Source organism: Amblyomma mixtum, chromosome 1 (assembly GCF_055824585.1).
Source record: "Amblyomma mixtum isolate Tamu chromosome 1, ASM5582458v1, whole genome shotgun sequence".
Taxonomy (NCBI): domain Eukaryota; kingdom Metazoa; phylum Arthropoda; class Arachnida; order Ixodida; family Ixodidae; genus Amblyomma; species Amblyomma mixtum.
The window spans coordinates 283626662-283639579 of NC_143012.1; the positions used below are offsets into that span (position 1 = coordinate 283626662).

Here is a 12918-nt window from a genome sequence, read left to right on the forward strand (position 1 = left end):
TTTCTTCGCCAGTGTGGGCGGCATGGCCCACGTCAGATGTCAAGGATATATGCACCACATACGCTCGCGTTTTTGGAGGCATGCTACGACTATCACATTTATGCCGCCGCGGTGGCTCAGTGGTTATGGCGCTCGGCTGCCGACCCAGAAGGCGCGGGTTAGATCCCGGCCCCGGCGGTCGAATTTCGATGGAGAAGAAATTCTATAGGCCCGTGTGCTGTGCGATGTCAGTGCACGTTAAAGAACCCCAGGTGGTCGAAATTTCCGGAGCCCTTCACTAGACTACGGGCGTCCCTCATAGCCTGAGCCGTTTGGGGACGTTAAACCCTCATAAATTAAACTTATTCTTATTCTGATAAGCTTTTCACCTTATAGAGTTCGGTTATAGCACCGAATTATATAGCCCATTGAAGTCTTCTTTCAGTGCACGTTAATTAAAGAACCCCAGGTGGTCGAAATTTCCGGAGCCCTTCACTAGACTACGGGCGTCCCTCATAGCCTGAGCCGTTTGGGGACGTTAAACCCTCATAAATTAAACTTATTCTTATTCTGATAAGCTTTTCACCTTATAGAGTTCGGTTATAGCACCGAATTATATAGCCCATTGAAGTCTTCTTTCAGTGCACGTTAATTAAAGAACCCCAGGTGGTCGAAATTTCCGGAGCCCTCCACTACGGCGTCCCTCACGGTCTGAGTCGCTTGGGGGCTTAAACCCTCATAAAACATAAATGAAGCCTTTCCTTCAAGCACTCCGTTCGCCCAGTTTCAGTCACCGTGGCTGTGGGTCATCACGGTTGAGCTCCATATTTTGTGGTTTTTGGGGAAAGAAAATGGCGCAGTAACTGTCTTGTCTCACTTCTCGGCTGACACCTTAACCGCGCTGGGAGGGAACGAAGGATGGTGGGAGTGAAAGAAGAAGTAGAGGAACGCTTCGGAATCATTTCCATCACCTGGGGATCTTTAACGTACACTGACATCGCACACTCTTGCGTTTCGCCTCCATCGAAACGCGGCCGCCGCGGACCGGTTCGAACCCGGGTACGGTTGAGCTCCCTACATGTAAGAGTTCTAGGCTGTAAAAGAAAAAAAAAAAGACTGCCTTTGTGATTATGCTTATTTATAACTGCATTTGACCATCGTAGCTTTTGCGATTTGTGCTGTTGGTGATTTGAGGTTAAGTGAAATGCGGAGAGCGCTCGGATGTCACTGCTCACTTGAGTCGCGCTGGTTACGTGATGTGTTTCGCCAGATTTGTTGGTATGGGTATAAAGAGGCGAAGGACTCGAGGGATAACTCCTCTTCGCTGTTGGGTCTGAAAATTTCTTTTAGAGAATAGGAGAGCAGTGAATTGACTAAGTACGTGAATTTGTTTGCTCAAAAAAATAATAAATGCATAAACAAAAACATCAAACTGCTGCGTTGTTCCCGACCTGTTGGTGCTAATCCGTTTTTATCTTTTGTTTCTTTTGCAGGTAAGTGCCTTCCCGACAACCGTGCCTTCCCTCTGCCCTGGCATGCGTAAAAACTCATCGCGCTCAGCGGTTCCACGAACGGCCGAGCTCCTTCAGCCCACTCAGGTTCGAACAACGCACCCCCCGTTGCATGCCCACCCTCGGCCGCACGTCACCCTTTCCCGCGCCCTTCGCTCGTGAGTGCTTTCTCGCCGAACGAGAACATCTCCGACACGCGAAGCATCACCGCCGTACTACTCCTCCGTATAGTTGCGTGCGCCGACGACGCGCGATTCGTTCCGCGCCGCTTTCGCCTTCGCCGCGGAATCTGGCCCCGATGCATGCGCCGGGCCATCTCCTCAGTGCGTGCATGCGGCGGCCAGCGTGGCTTCCGTGACGCGTTCACGACAAGACGGATCATCCGGGCAAGGCTATCTGGTTCGGCCGCGTTTGTTTTACGCCATTCGCACGCTGCGCCCCCCCGTTCTTCTTCTCCTGGCGGCTTGTTTCAATTCCGCCCTATGCGTGCGAGTGAGAAGAGCACGTGCAGAGCGCGTAGTCGCGCGTAGCGGGACGAGGGGAGAAAAAATGGGGGAAAGGCGTCACTTGCCCTTGCACCCCGACCCCATCGGCGGTCGGGTGCTGTTATGTCCATTAAAAATGAACCGGTTTGTCGTGCGCACCGTCACGGAAGTACGGCTTCACGTGTGCGCGAGAAGTGCGCTCGAGGGCCTGCGTCGTTCGTCGTCGTCGCCCGGAGAGCGGACGCTCGGGTGCAGTGCGTGCGTGTGTGTAGGTACAGCACGGAGCGGGTGTGTCGCTGATTCCACCTCGTATTATTTCTTTTTTTTATGCGTGGAAGGCCCATGGATCGACTCTTAGTTTTAAACTTGACATGTCGGTCAGATTAAACACCGTTAAATAACGTCCGATTGTATAAAAAAACAATGTTCAGCTTTACTCGTCGGATATTCTGGAAATTGCTGGACAGGTGGATCGCTTAATCAAACTGACTGAACGAAGAAACCTCTCCTTTCGAAAGCGTTCAACGGGTGGAACGTTGCAATGTGAAGGCAGTTCGCCAGGTCGGCCTGTGCACGCCAGCGCACATTTCCTGGCTACGACGCCTGACAGTGCTGCTTTTGGCTCTTCTGCCAGACAGGATGCTCTTTGTGTCATAACCTGTGTGTGCGAAGACGTATGAAATCTGTCGTGCGCACCGCTATTCACGACGTACACTCTTTGTAAAAAGTTTAGAGCCCAGGGGGTTCACTTCCGAGCTTTATATTGGGACTCCAGGAGCATTCATGGAAGTCCTACCTATTGCAGGAGGCAGTACCAGAAATCTTCTCATGTCCTGGAAATTTCGAGCGCTAGAGATCCATTAAGAACGACACAGTGTGGCTCAAAAGAAAACCCCCTGGACTCCAAACTTTTGACAAAGGCTGTACATTTATTGCGAACAGCTTGCCTGCGGAACAGTTACGTAAATTTATAATGCCCTTTGAAGAGAGAAGGGCCAGTTGAAAGCTCCTGTAAACCTTAACTTTAGTTGAACACAGGCCATTCAAGTGGTAGGAGAAGTAGGATGGACTGTTTAATGGTAACTGGAGCGTTCCTTGAGAAAGCAGGTGCGCTTAAGTTTTGCTTTCCTTTGTCCCTTAAGAGAACGCGTCAGGCTGGCGGCCCATTCTATTCGACGTAACCGTCGCGTTCTGCACACATTACCTCGGGCCCCCTCTTCTCGAGGCGCGCGGCACGCCCTCCAACCCGCTTCCGGGCAGCGCCGACCGTTGGCGTCGTTATGCCGTAGCAGCCGGAGGAGCCGTACCGCGCTCCCAGCGCCAACTGCGCGCGCTGTGCAGGCGTCCAGAGTGACGTCATGGCGCGTGGCGGAACAATGGACGCGATAAATGGGGGAAGACGCGCGCGCGCGTGTGTTTGTATACGTGATGGGGGTGGAGGGGAACAGAGGGGTGGGGAGGTCTTTCTGTAGTCGAGATTGCGCCTAACAGCCGTCGCTCGCCGCAAGGGCCCATTGTGTCGCGTGCCGGCGCGCTCGGCTGAGCACGGGGACTCCAATGCGGTACTTGTTGCCTCCTATTCAGGAGAACGGGACTCTCTCTTTCTCCCTGCCCCTTGTGTGTGCACACCGAAACCCCCCCTCCCCTTGCCGCTCCACGCGACGAGGTAATCGCTCTCCACTGCACGCTTTCTATTTCACTTTCGCCATGCCCCCCCCCCCCCCCCCCCCCCCCTCTTTCCCCCCATCAAAGCCACGTTTCGTTTCCTTTCCGTGGTTATTTTTTTGCCAGTCTTTTTTTCATTTATCTGCCATTGTATGCTGTGTGTCCCTCGTTTTCACTTTTCTCGCGGTCATTGTCGCTGCTTTTGTTTCTTGACTTTGTTCTTCTAGGCTTTCCCACTCCGTTCGCTTTTTTTTTTCTGCTGTAATATTAATCTTGGCTCTTGGCTTCCCTTTCTTTTGTAGACGTTTCGCACTTATGAGTTCTCACCTTGCGTAACGGGCCTTCGGTAATGGCTCGCCCGCCTGAGTTTAGATGTCGCGCACTTCTGCTGGCGGTAGTCACTGCACACGCTCATCGCTCCTCCGGACATGGGTTTGCTCGGTGCCTGGCCTGTTGTGTGCACTCTTGCTCTTTTTTTTTCTTTTTTTCTTACTAGAACGCATTCGAAAGCGGTCTTCTTTCGCTATTTCGCCTATCTCTCTTTCTCTCTCTCTTTTTTTGTTCATCATCTTGTTTCAAGGCTTGGCAGTCATAGACTTTTTTCTGACGAGTATTTAATTTTATCGCTTTCATTATTTGACAGCTCGGTCCGGTTGACGGTCGAGTAGAAGAGAGAATATGCATACGTGCGTCAGGAGTTCAGGGGCAGATCCGAGTAGAGCCTCGTGCAAGACCGTGATGCAACAAGACAAGGCACGCGTTTTGAGGGTTTTGCTAGTAAGGGTTTCACTGTTGTTCAGTAGAATGCATCTACAGCCGTCACGAAGGGCGAAAGCAAAAAAAAACAAGTTCTTGGAATGTATCGTTCCGTTTCAAACTTACGCTTCAAGCTCCCAGCGACGCCGCTGTGAAGGTTGAAGATTGATTTCAACTCTAGGTCCCCCTATAATGGGCCAGATGATCAGTGTGTGTTTCGGCTTCTATTGAATAAAGGTTGACAGAATGAACAGCGTTTCGGCCATTTCGCAAGCAGCATGGGCGAACTGACGGGCCAGTCTTCTCCTGCGAAATGAGGCAAGCTAAAGCTTATCCCATGCGATATCTGTGCTCTGTAATATGTCGTATACCCGGAGGTGTAATTACATGCTCAGCGCTCATGCGCGCCCGCCTCTTTGACGACATTATTTCTTCGTCTATCACCCCAGCGCGGGGACGGAAAGCGGTGGGTGGATTGGGGTTGCAGCCGGGCGTCAGAAGTAAGTAGGTAAAAAGGATAGGCGGGGATATGACGGGGGAAAGTTAGAAGCTAATTAAAGTGCGATCCTGAGTTTGGCTAGGTACGACTGGGATTGAACGAGCCGTCACATAGCGCAGATCTCGAGAAGAAACGTGTATAGGGGATCAGTGCATAATTTGGCACGGCGCCGAATGGTGCGCGTTCATGGGTCGTAGAACTGTGCTTAGATAATAGGAAGACAGCGCACTCTAGAAGCTGCATGTTACGAGCCACCTCCCCTCTTGTGTGCTTAACAGCTGAGCACGTAAGACTGCTTGTATATTTGCTCGTCAGAGCACATTTTTCCTGCATGCGACACATGAATTCTCGAAGCATGTTGAATTGAATACAGGCGTAGGCTGCATTACACCTTTGTTCACCTGAATACTTTCGTTCCTCAGCCAATTAGCATGCCAGCGCCGAACTGCCACCCCTTCCCCGTAGCACAGATTGAACGACGCATGCGCGCCAAGTGCAGACGACCTAACGGTGTCTCTATTAACGAGGCCCGACGGCGGCGGATTATAAGGGAAACACTAGGTCGGGACAGGTGATGGGGAAAGAGACAAAACGAGGGGCAGCATCAGCAGCAACAAACGGCAACAAAGGGCAGGCCGGGGTTGGCTTCAGTCGGGATGGATTCGGCGCGGTGCGGACTCGCTGAGGCGGGAGTGGGGGGGGGGTTCAGTCTGGCTGCGGGCGCCCCGCTCTTCCCCCTCTTGCTCCGGCCCCTCTTTTCTATTGTACTGCGGGGAATTAAGTCATCCGGCGGCGGCCCGGGTTTTCTGGAGTGGGTCGCAGGGGTCGGCGCCGTGGTGGTGGTGGAAGGCTGCATAATTGAGCGCGAAGCCCGGCGCCCTCCTCCCGGTTCTCCGCCCTCCGTCGTCGGCGGTGGATTCTGCGCTTTCTCCCTCTCTCGCTTCTCCCTCATCGTGATACTCTGGGGTCGGTCGCTGGCTCTGGGCTCCTGTGCCTCGGAGCGCCAGGTACTGCTGCTGCTGCTATGTGTGCCGAAGCGAGTGGTCGTGCGTGGATTCGTCTCGCGATTCGAGCGCTGCCGCCGGTGTTTTTCGGTAGCGTGCACGCTCTCATCGAGATGCTCTGGCCTCCCCCTTTGCCTCTCCCCTGTTTTCTTGCACCGCGTTCGCAGCCCTTGTGTTTCCCTGCGATTTTGGGCGACCTCACTCGCGTCTGGTCTCCCTCTCTCTCTCCCTTCTCTTTGCCTCACTTACTGAATTCGTTTTACGTACCGCCTTCGGTCTCTGACACTCTGGGGTGCTCTCCCTAATACCTCCTCCTCCTCCTCCTCTGCCTCTTTCCCTGCTTTGGCTCTCCGCATGCAGATGTACGGAGACCGCAACGCACGCACAGAGGGCAGGCGTGTGTATGCATTCGTGCGCTGATTTTTGTGCGGTTTACGCTTATCCTTTTCTGTTTTTTTTTTTCTTCTTTCGTGGTTACATTTCCTTATGGAATAAAGGGCCAGCAAAGCAGCCCGCGTGTGAGCGGTGGTGATTGTGTGCACGGAGAAGGCCGGAGGTAATGGGTGATTTGCTGGCCGGGCGCATGACTGGAGCGCGGGCTTTTAACGACGTCGTAATTTAGACGGGGCTTCCACCTTCGGGGTCCTTCCTGCCAGCAGCCGTCGCGCGCGGAGGCTGTATTATATGTCGTGTTTGTTTGTTTTTTTCCTCGCTGGTTCTCGGTGGTAAGTGTGCGCGCGAAACCAGGGCGGAAAAAGAACAAGGCACAATAAAACGTGCAGGAAAGAAGAAACGGAGCACCCTTGCGAGCCTTTCGCTTCTGGGGGCACGCGCCTCTTCCCGAAACTAAAAAAAAAAACAGAAAGCGAAAATAAATTAGGGATAATGGGTGGCGGATACTCGCGACAAGAGCACGTTGTGCTTGTTTCTTGATTTCATTCTTCTGTTCGTCCACATTTGCTTGTCGTTTGATATGCGGAAATCGGATTGTCGCGCTCCACTGCGACTGTACAATTGTCGGTGTTGATATAAGGATCAACAGGGGGCCATTGAAATATAGCAAATTTAGCGATGAGCTTTCCATAGCTTTGCTCATGGTTCGTTCGCTCCTGTAAATGAACACTGTGCTGTGTAGTCAGTCAATTAGCGTTGGTCGCGGTCTGTTCCTTCCGTGTGCAAATGCAACCTCTGCGCGCGCTAGCGCCCGTTGAATTTGCATATTCTGTGCGCCGGCCGTTCCGCGTGACATTCGCAATTAGAAAATAAGGCGCGAGCGGTTCGGCGAATCGCGCTTTCAAACGTCCGGACATTATCGCGTCGCTCGTTAGCGAATGCATCTATCAGCCCGCAAGCCAGGCGCAGATGGGTCGATGTCTGGTCACGGCAATCTCTCCGCAAATTAAGTGGCCGAGCGAGCGCGCGCTCTGCGGGCTCAAACACGCACGTGCGGGATCGGCAACGTAGTTTCAATTGGTGCACGCGGGCGCCATAGTTCTTCCTCGCGCTCCGCAACGCTCACTCCGCGCAGCTCTCGATCCTCCATAGGGTCATCAGTGATCGCTATCGGCGGGTTATCGCAGGACGGGGGAGGCAGGGGTGCCGATATGCGCATGCATAGCGCGCGTGCCTCGACGTGACGACCACGCACTTGCGCGAGCACGGTCACGGGGATCCCCCTGTGATGAAAGAGAGAGAGGAGGATTGAAGGTTGGCTGGCGCGCGTGATTGAAGCCAGCCTCTCCCTTTTCTCCTCTTTTTCCTCTCTCTCTCATTCACTATTTCTTACTCTCTCTCTGTCTCGACTGCGCCTCGCTGCTCCCTCCTCTTTCTGCGCTGGCGTCTCCGCGCTCGGGTAGGAGTAGGTCGTTAATCAGCGGCTAATTGCTTTTCGACCTGGTTTACGCGGCCGTGATGGAACGCCGATAGTTGCCGCCGCAGCGCCGCGATTCTTAAAAGGCCGGACACCTCCTCTTCTCTCTTGTTTATTATTGCCCTCTCTCTCTCTGCGCGCTTTGTTAGCGCACTTTTATCTCTTCCCTGGAAGGCCTTCCGAAACTCCGTCGCCAGAGCTGACGCATGCATGGCGGCACCTGCTGCTTGCGTAGATGGATCAGCTGCTTTTCTCAACCGCTCTTGGCGTCTTGTCCGCCAAGTCTTTTCGGACCTCCATTGGCACAGGCTACCCTTATCGTCTTCAATTAATACGCGTGTTTCTTGGTGTCCTCTGTGAGGCGTTACAATCTTGGCAGATAAGTGGGCGTTCCTATGCTGCCCGGTTCGCGCCTTTTCTGGCAGTGTACCTTTCTATGTGCTCAGAACTTGTACGCGCGTATCCCATGTGAGCACTCAGTAAAGTTTGTTCTCGCTTTGTCTCGGCGTGCTCGTTATTGGTAATGCTCCTGCACTCAGGGTGAATTTTAATAAATCGGCCGCACTGCGCGCTGTTGGGGTGCACGGTTTCCAGTTTAATGTATAGGTCGCTAAACAGACTTCAGCGAGAACGCGTGGTGAATAAATGTATTCTGTATGCATCTATTTTCACTGGCGCGCTGAGTGGGACGATTAAGTAGGGATATCCAATCAGGAAAACTGCCTGCAGTTTGCCGTGTGTACTGCGTGCCCGTTGGCCGCATTATGTTTTATGTGGGTTCGTGAAGGTCAACTTTCGGTGTGTCCTAGATTTATTGGAATAGAAACGCGTATAATCGATCTCTTTCTCGGCATATTACGCCAAGCCTAGCACGCTTGAACGCTGTACCGGCTATTATTTATGCGGTGCGTGCTTTTGTAGCGAATTTATCTTCAGAGCCAAGCTCCGCATTCGCCATCGTCACATATGTGACATGTCTGCAGCACTTCACTTTACTCACTTCTTTACCCTGTACTAAGCACCTGTGAAGATTGACACCGGTCACGGCTACTCTTTAAGCGCCTGGCCCGTGGAAAAGCGGCGCGGCTGTTAATTTCATTTTTTACATTAAAAAAAAATGCCTCTGTAAGGGTCCTTGGGCGCGTTGCAAGCCACGGATCGGTGGCGGCTCCCCAGCGCGTTCATTCCGGAGCTGTCCCCCCCCCCCCCCCCCCCCCAACCCCCCTTCTCTCCTCCTTCTTTTTTGCTCGCCTTTGCTCGCAACTCGTTGGTGTGGGCATAAAGTCCATACCGCCACGACGGCTAAACTTAGCCCCCTTTGCGTTGCCTCCGCGCGGGGCCTCTCACCTCTCGGGCTTTGCTCGAGCTCTTGTTTTGGTTGCTCGCTCTCTGGAGCTTTCGTTTCATTTCTTTCTCTCTCATATTTTTTTTGTCCTTTTCAAGTCTGTATCCTTCTTTGTTGCACTTGTTTTGTCTTCCGGCACCTCACTCCCCTCTTCAGCTGCTGTGGTGCATTGTCTTCTTCCCACGATTACACTTCGGAGGCCACTGGAGGGTCATTCCGCCGGAGGACGAGTCGCTGCCGTTGGCGAAAGTGTGCGCTCTTAGAAGTCACAGAACCATTAATTTGCCGCGATGGTGAATATAGTCTGGTTGCTAAAAAAAAGCATGAAATAAATTCATTTTACCTCGTGTCCTTCCTTAAGCTGAGCTTGTTATAGTATCGTTAGTCCTCGACACGAGACTATGCCAGCCGACTGTGACGCATTGTGCGCCGAGCCCCTCGAGCCCGTTTCTGCCCTCCGAGCACGAGGGCGAGCACGGCGTATTGAGAGGAGGAGGACGAAGAGCGAAGACGGGAAGGGAGGAGAATAGGTATAATAATACCTAATACCGTATAATAAAGCCACGGCACTGGGCGGCGAGCAACAGCGTCGGCCACAGGCGGCGACGTTGCGGCTGTCGGCGATGACGAATCAGGACATTTCCTGCGGTCGTCCAAACAGCCATTCTCCGATGTCGCGCCGGCGACACACAGGCCCATCATCAGCCATCTCCCGATGGCCGCGCAAGGCGCCTGAGCGGACGCATCGCACAATGGCCGCGCGTGTCTCTTGCCTTCCCCCTTCTCGCTCTCGGGTCGCGCTGCTTCGCGCAGGAAGCGAGACGCGCTGTGTAACGGCACCGGCTCTTTACTGAAGTGTATACAGTAGTAGCGGTGGCCGGGGGCATCGGATATGAGCGGGCCGCTAGGGGAACGGGATCCCACGGGGGCGCCTGCTTCTCCCACTGGCCTCCCGCTCTCTCCCTGTACACACCCGCCCACCTCTTTTGTGGCCTCAGGAAGGCATTAGGGACGCCGCTGGAAAGGGAGGACACAAACTGCATGATGTGTGCGTGCGTGCACCTCAATTCCCACCCTCTCCCCACTCCCACCCCGCTTCAGCTGGCCCCGCTAGAGAAGAGCCGTGCTGATGATCTTCTGTTCCTCTTTTTATTCCCCTTGTTGTCTTTCAGGGGCAGCGCCGCCGCTGGCTGCGTGATGTATCGGCCGGCACGCGTTACGCGCGGGTCCTCCCCCTCCCCCCTTGGCCGTGTCGCTCCTTCCTAACTGTTGCTTTCGCGTCTTTGTGGCGGCGTCCGGGATCTATCTGTTCTGCCCTCCTCTCTCTCGCAGTTGCGGCAACGCTTCTTCTCGGGACGGCGGCTCGTACGTCCTGTGGCTCTCTGTCTATCTGTCGGGGCCGGCCCCGGGGCCTCCTTTTGTTGGCGCAGGCTTCTTTGTCTTGCCGCGGGCCTTTGGCTTCCCCCCTCCCCCGCCTTGAATATGGCGTTTGAATGCCAAGAAAAATGACCGGCAGTCGCTCGCGCGGTCGCCGGACTGACGCGCGCGCTCGTCGAGTTCTGGGGGGGAGCCCGCCCTGCTGTCGCTCCGGCGACGCGTCTCTCTCTGGTTGCTTTTCGTGGAGCTTGGCAGCAGCGGCGGAAGTGGCCGGCGTATGTATCAATGGTCGGCGGCGGCGGAGCAACATTTCGCTGTTGTGCCACGCTTTGGGCGGCTCTATTCACTGCTCGAGATTAGTTGGGTTAGCGATGTCGCTTCTTCTGTGCTTTCTGTTCTAGCGCAGGCCGTCGTTAATTTCGGACCGTTTTCCACATCGCGTCACGCCGCCTTTTTTTTTTTTTTCGTTATCGCTCGTTTCTGCCTCTTTCTGTTCTATCTTTCTCTGTTTGCCTGGCATAGATAAACTGTCGCTCTGGCTGTCGGAAGTTGGGCAAGGTGTCCGGCGCGTTGTTTCTCTTGTAGTGCCTTCACGTCTTCTTCGACATGCTTGTGGCGCCATCTCTGTGCCAGGCTGTAAGATGGATTTTTATCTCGCGATGGTCAAGCTTGCTCAACCTCATTCGTTTTTGTTTTTTAGATGTTAGTCTTTTTCGACTTGCTGACCGAGCTAAATGCGACAAGAAAAAGCTGTCTTGGCAGGCGTATCTATCAGATCTTTGGGAAAGCGGGTCCACTGTGATGCCGGCAAGAGTGTTCTCGACATGTCCGAAGCTTTGGTTCGAGGGCTTGGGAATACAAACAACCGGGCGTTTTAGTGTCATGCCAGGGAACAATTTCTTTCACAAGGAGACGTTAGAAGCGGCCACATGATTATCATATGTAGGCAGATGTAAAGCAAGTCAATGTGGGCCAATGGGTACATTAAGATGTGTGCTCCACATGACCTGTCTATTATCATCTGTTATTATTATTTAGTATTATTATTTTTTTCGTCGGCAGCAAAAGCCACTGCACACATACGAAGTATTTGTAATTCAGCGGAAAAGTGTGGTTCGGTCGATAATATGCTGTCGGGAGGGCCGAGCTGTGAGGACCCACCGTGACAGACGTTCTTAATACACAATCGTGTCCATCGGTTTCAAGTGCGGCTCGTGGACCTTAATGACATTCGAAGAATGTCAGTATTTTCGGATACAGAACTTCTATATTGATGTCTCCAGCAGGGTATTTTCAGTTCTCCTAAGAGCGATTAGTATGTAGAGCAGCAGATTTGTATTCGAGAAACATACACCGCTGATGACTTTGAACAACCGATTTACCGTGCACTTAGAAGTGGATATTCTGTTCGCGTGGACGCAAGTGACGCTTTTGCATCCATCCTTTTTTCTTTTTGCTATGCGAGAGCGGGGACCACACGGGCTGACTTTTGTAAGATTCTATAGCGTCTTCCTCCTGGGCAAACCACTGCGATATGGCTTTAAAAAGTACATATTCGCTTCTTGTCGCGCGCTTTATTTCTTCCACGCCCAAACTATAGTATAGTGGCATACGGGTTTGCGGAGTGGCACGAAATTTGCACAAGAAGTTCTGCAGGCACTCGTTTGTCTGCCCTTTGTCCCACAGAGTTCGTGTGCTTGTAATATGTTCGACAAGCCTATCGCCAGCTCAGAGATGACACACACGTTAGCAGATTCAGTGCTCTCAGAACTGCGGGCAATGGACATGGTATAGTACTCTAAAGGGCCCAGGTACGGATACGAATCTGCAAGAACATCTTTTGCCGCAGTGTTTGTGTCTTTTGTATTCCTACTCATGCGAGCCTGTGCGTGCAGCCTGCGTCTCTCACGCGTGTAGCCTGTGTCTCTAGCCTGTATCAATTATTTCTCAGATACTGGACGCATCAACAGCCGTTGACACTAAATGACTATATCCGGAGTTCTGCCCCTCCGTCGAGTCGGCAGCTCGTGCGGCATATATATGGTTGCAAAATAAGTGCGTGTATAGTAAATCTGTCGCTCGCTGCTTTCACGCTGATCCATATTTTAACTTTCTTTTTTGTTCTTGTTATTTTACCGGCACGCCTTTCATTTATCGCTGCTTCCGGTAGGGCGCGCTCGCAAGTGCATTAGCATAATCTGCATAATCGGCGCAGTGCAAACACTTTGTTGGGGCCTCGCATCCCGCGGTGGAACCATTCTGCTTTATTAAGAGAGAAACCGCTAGCACAGCAGATTAAGCGCAGGAAAGCAAGGAGAGGGGGGGGGGGGGGTCTGTAAAAAAAAAGAAAGGAAAGACAAATACCGATCAGCTCTGCGGTTGGCTGGAAATTAAAGCGCAGAGTCAACACTCGACGCTTCTGCAGTG

General features: G+C 52.9%; 1 protein-coding gene across 8 annotated transcripts in view; it reads left to right on the plus strand.

The window, feature by feature from the left end:
• LOC149371922 (uncharacterized) overlaps positions 1 to 12918 on the plus strand; it is a 636308-nt gene that overhangs the window by 396974 nt on the left and 226416 nt on the right. For 2 of the 8 annotated variants that reach the window (XM_089566246.1, XM_089566249.1), the window contains one exon: positions 1473 to 1577. The exons of the other annotated variants lie outside the window; for them this stretch is intronic. The gene's annotated coding sequence lies outside the window, so the exon portion shown is untranslated. The remainder of the gene's footprint in view (positions 1 to 1472; positions 1578 to 12918) is intronic. 8 annotated transcript variants of the gene reach the window in all.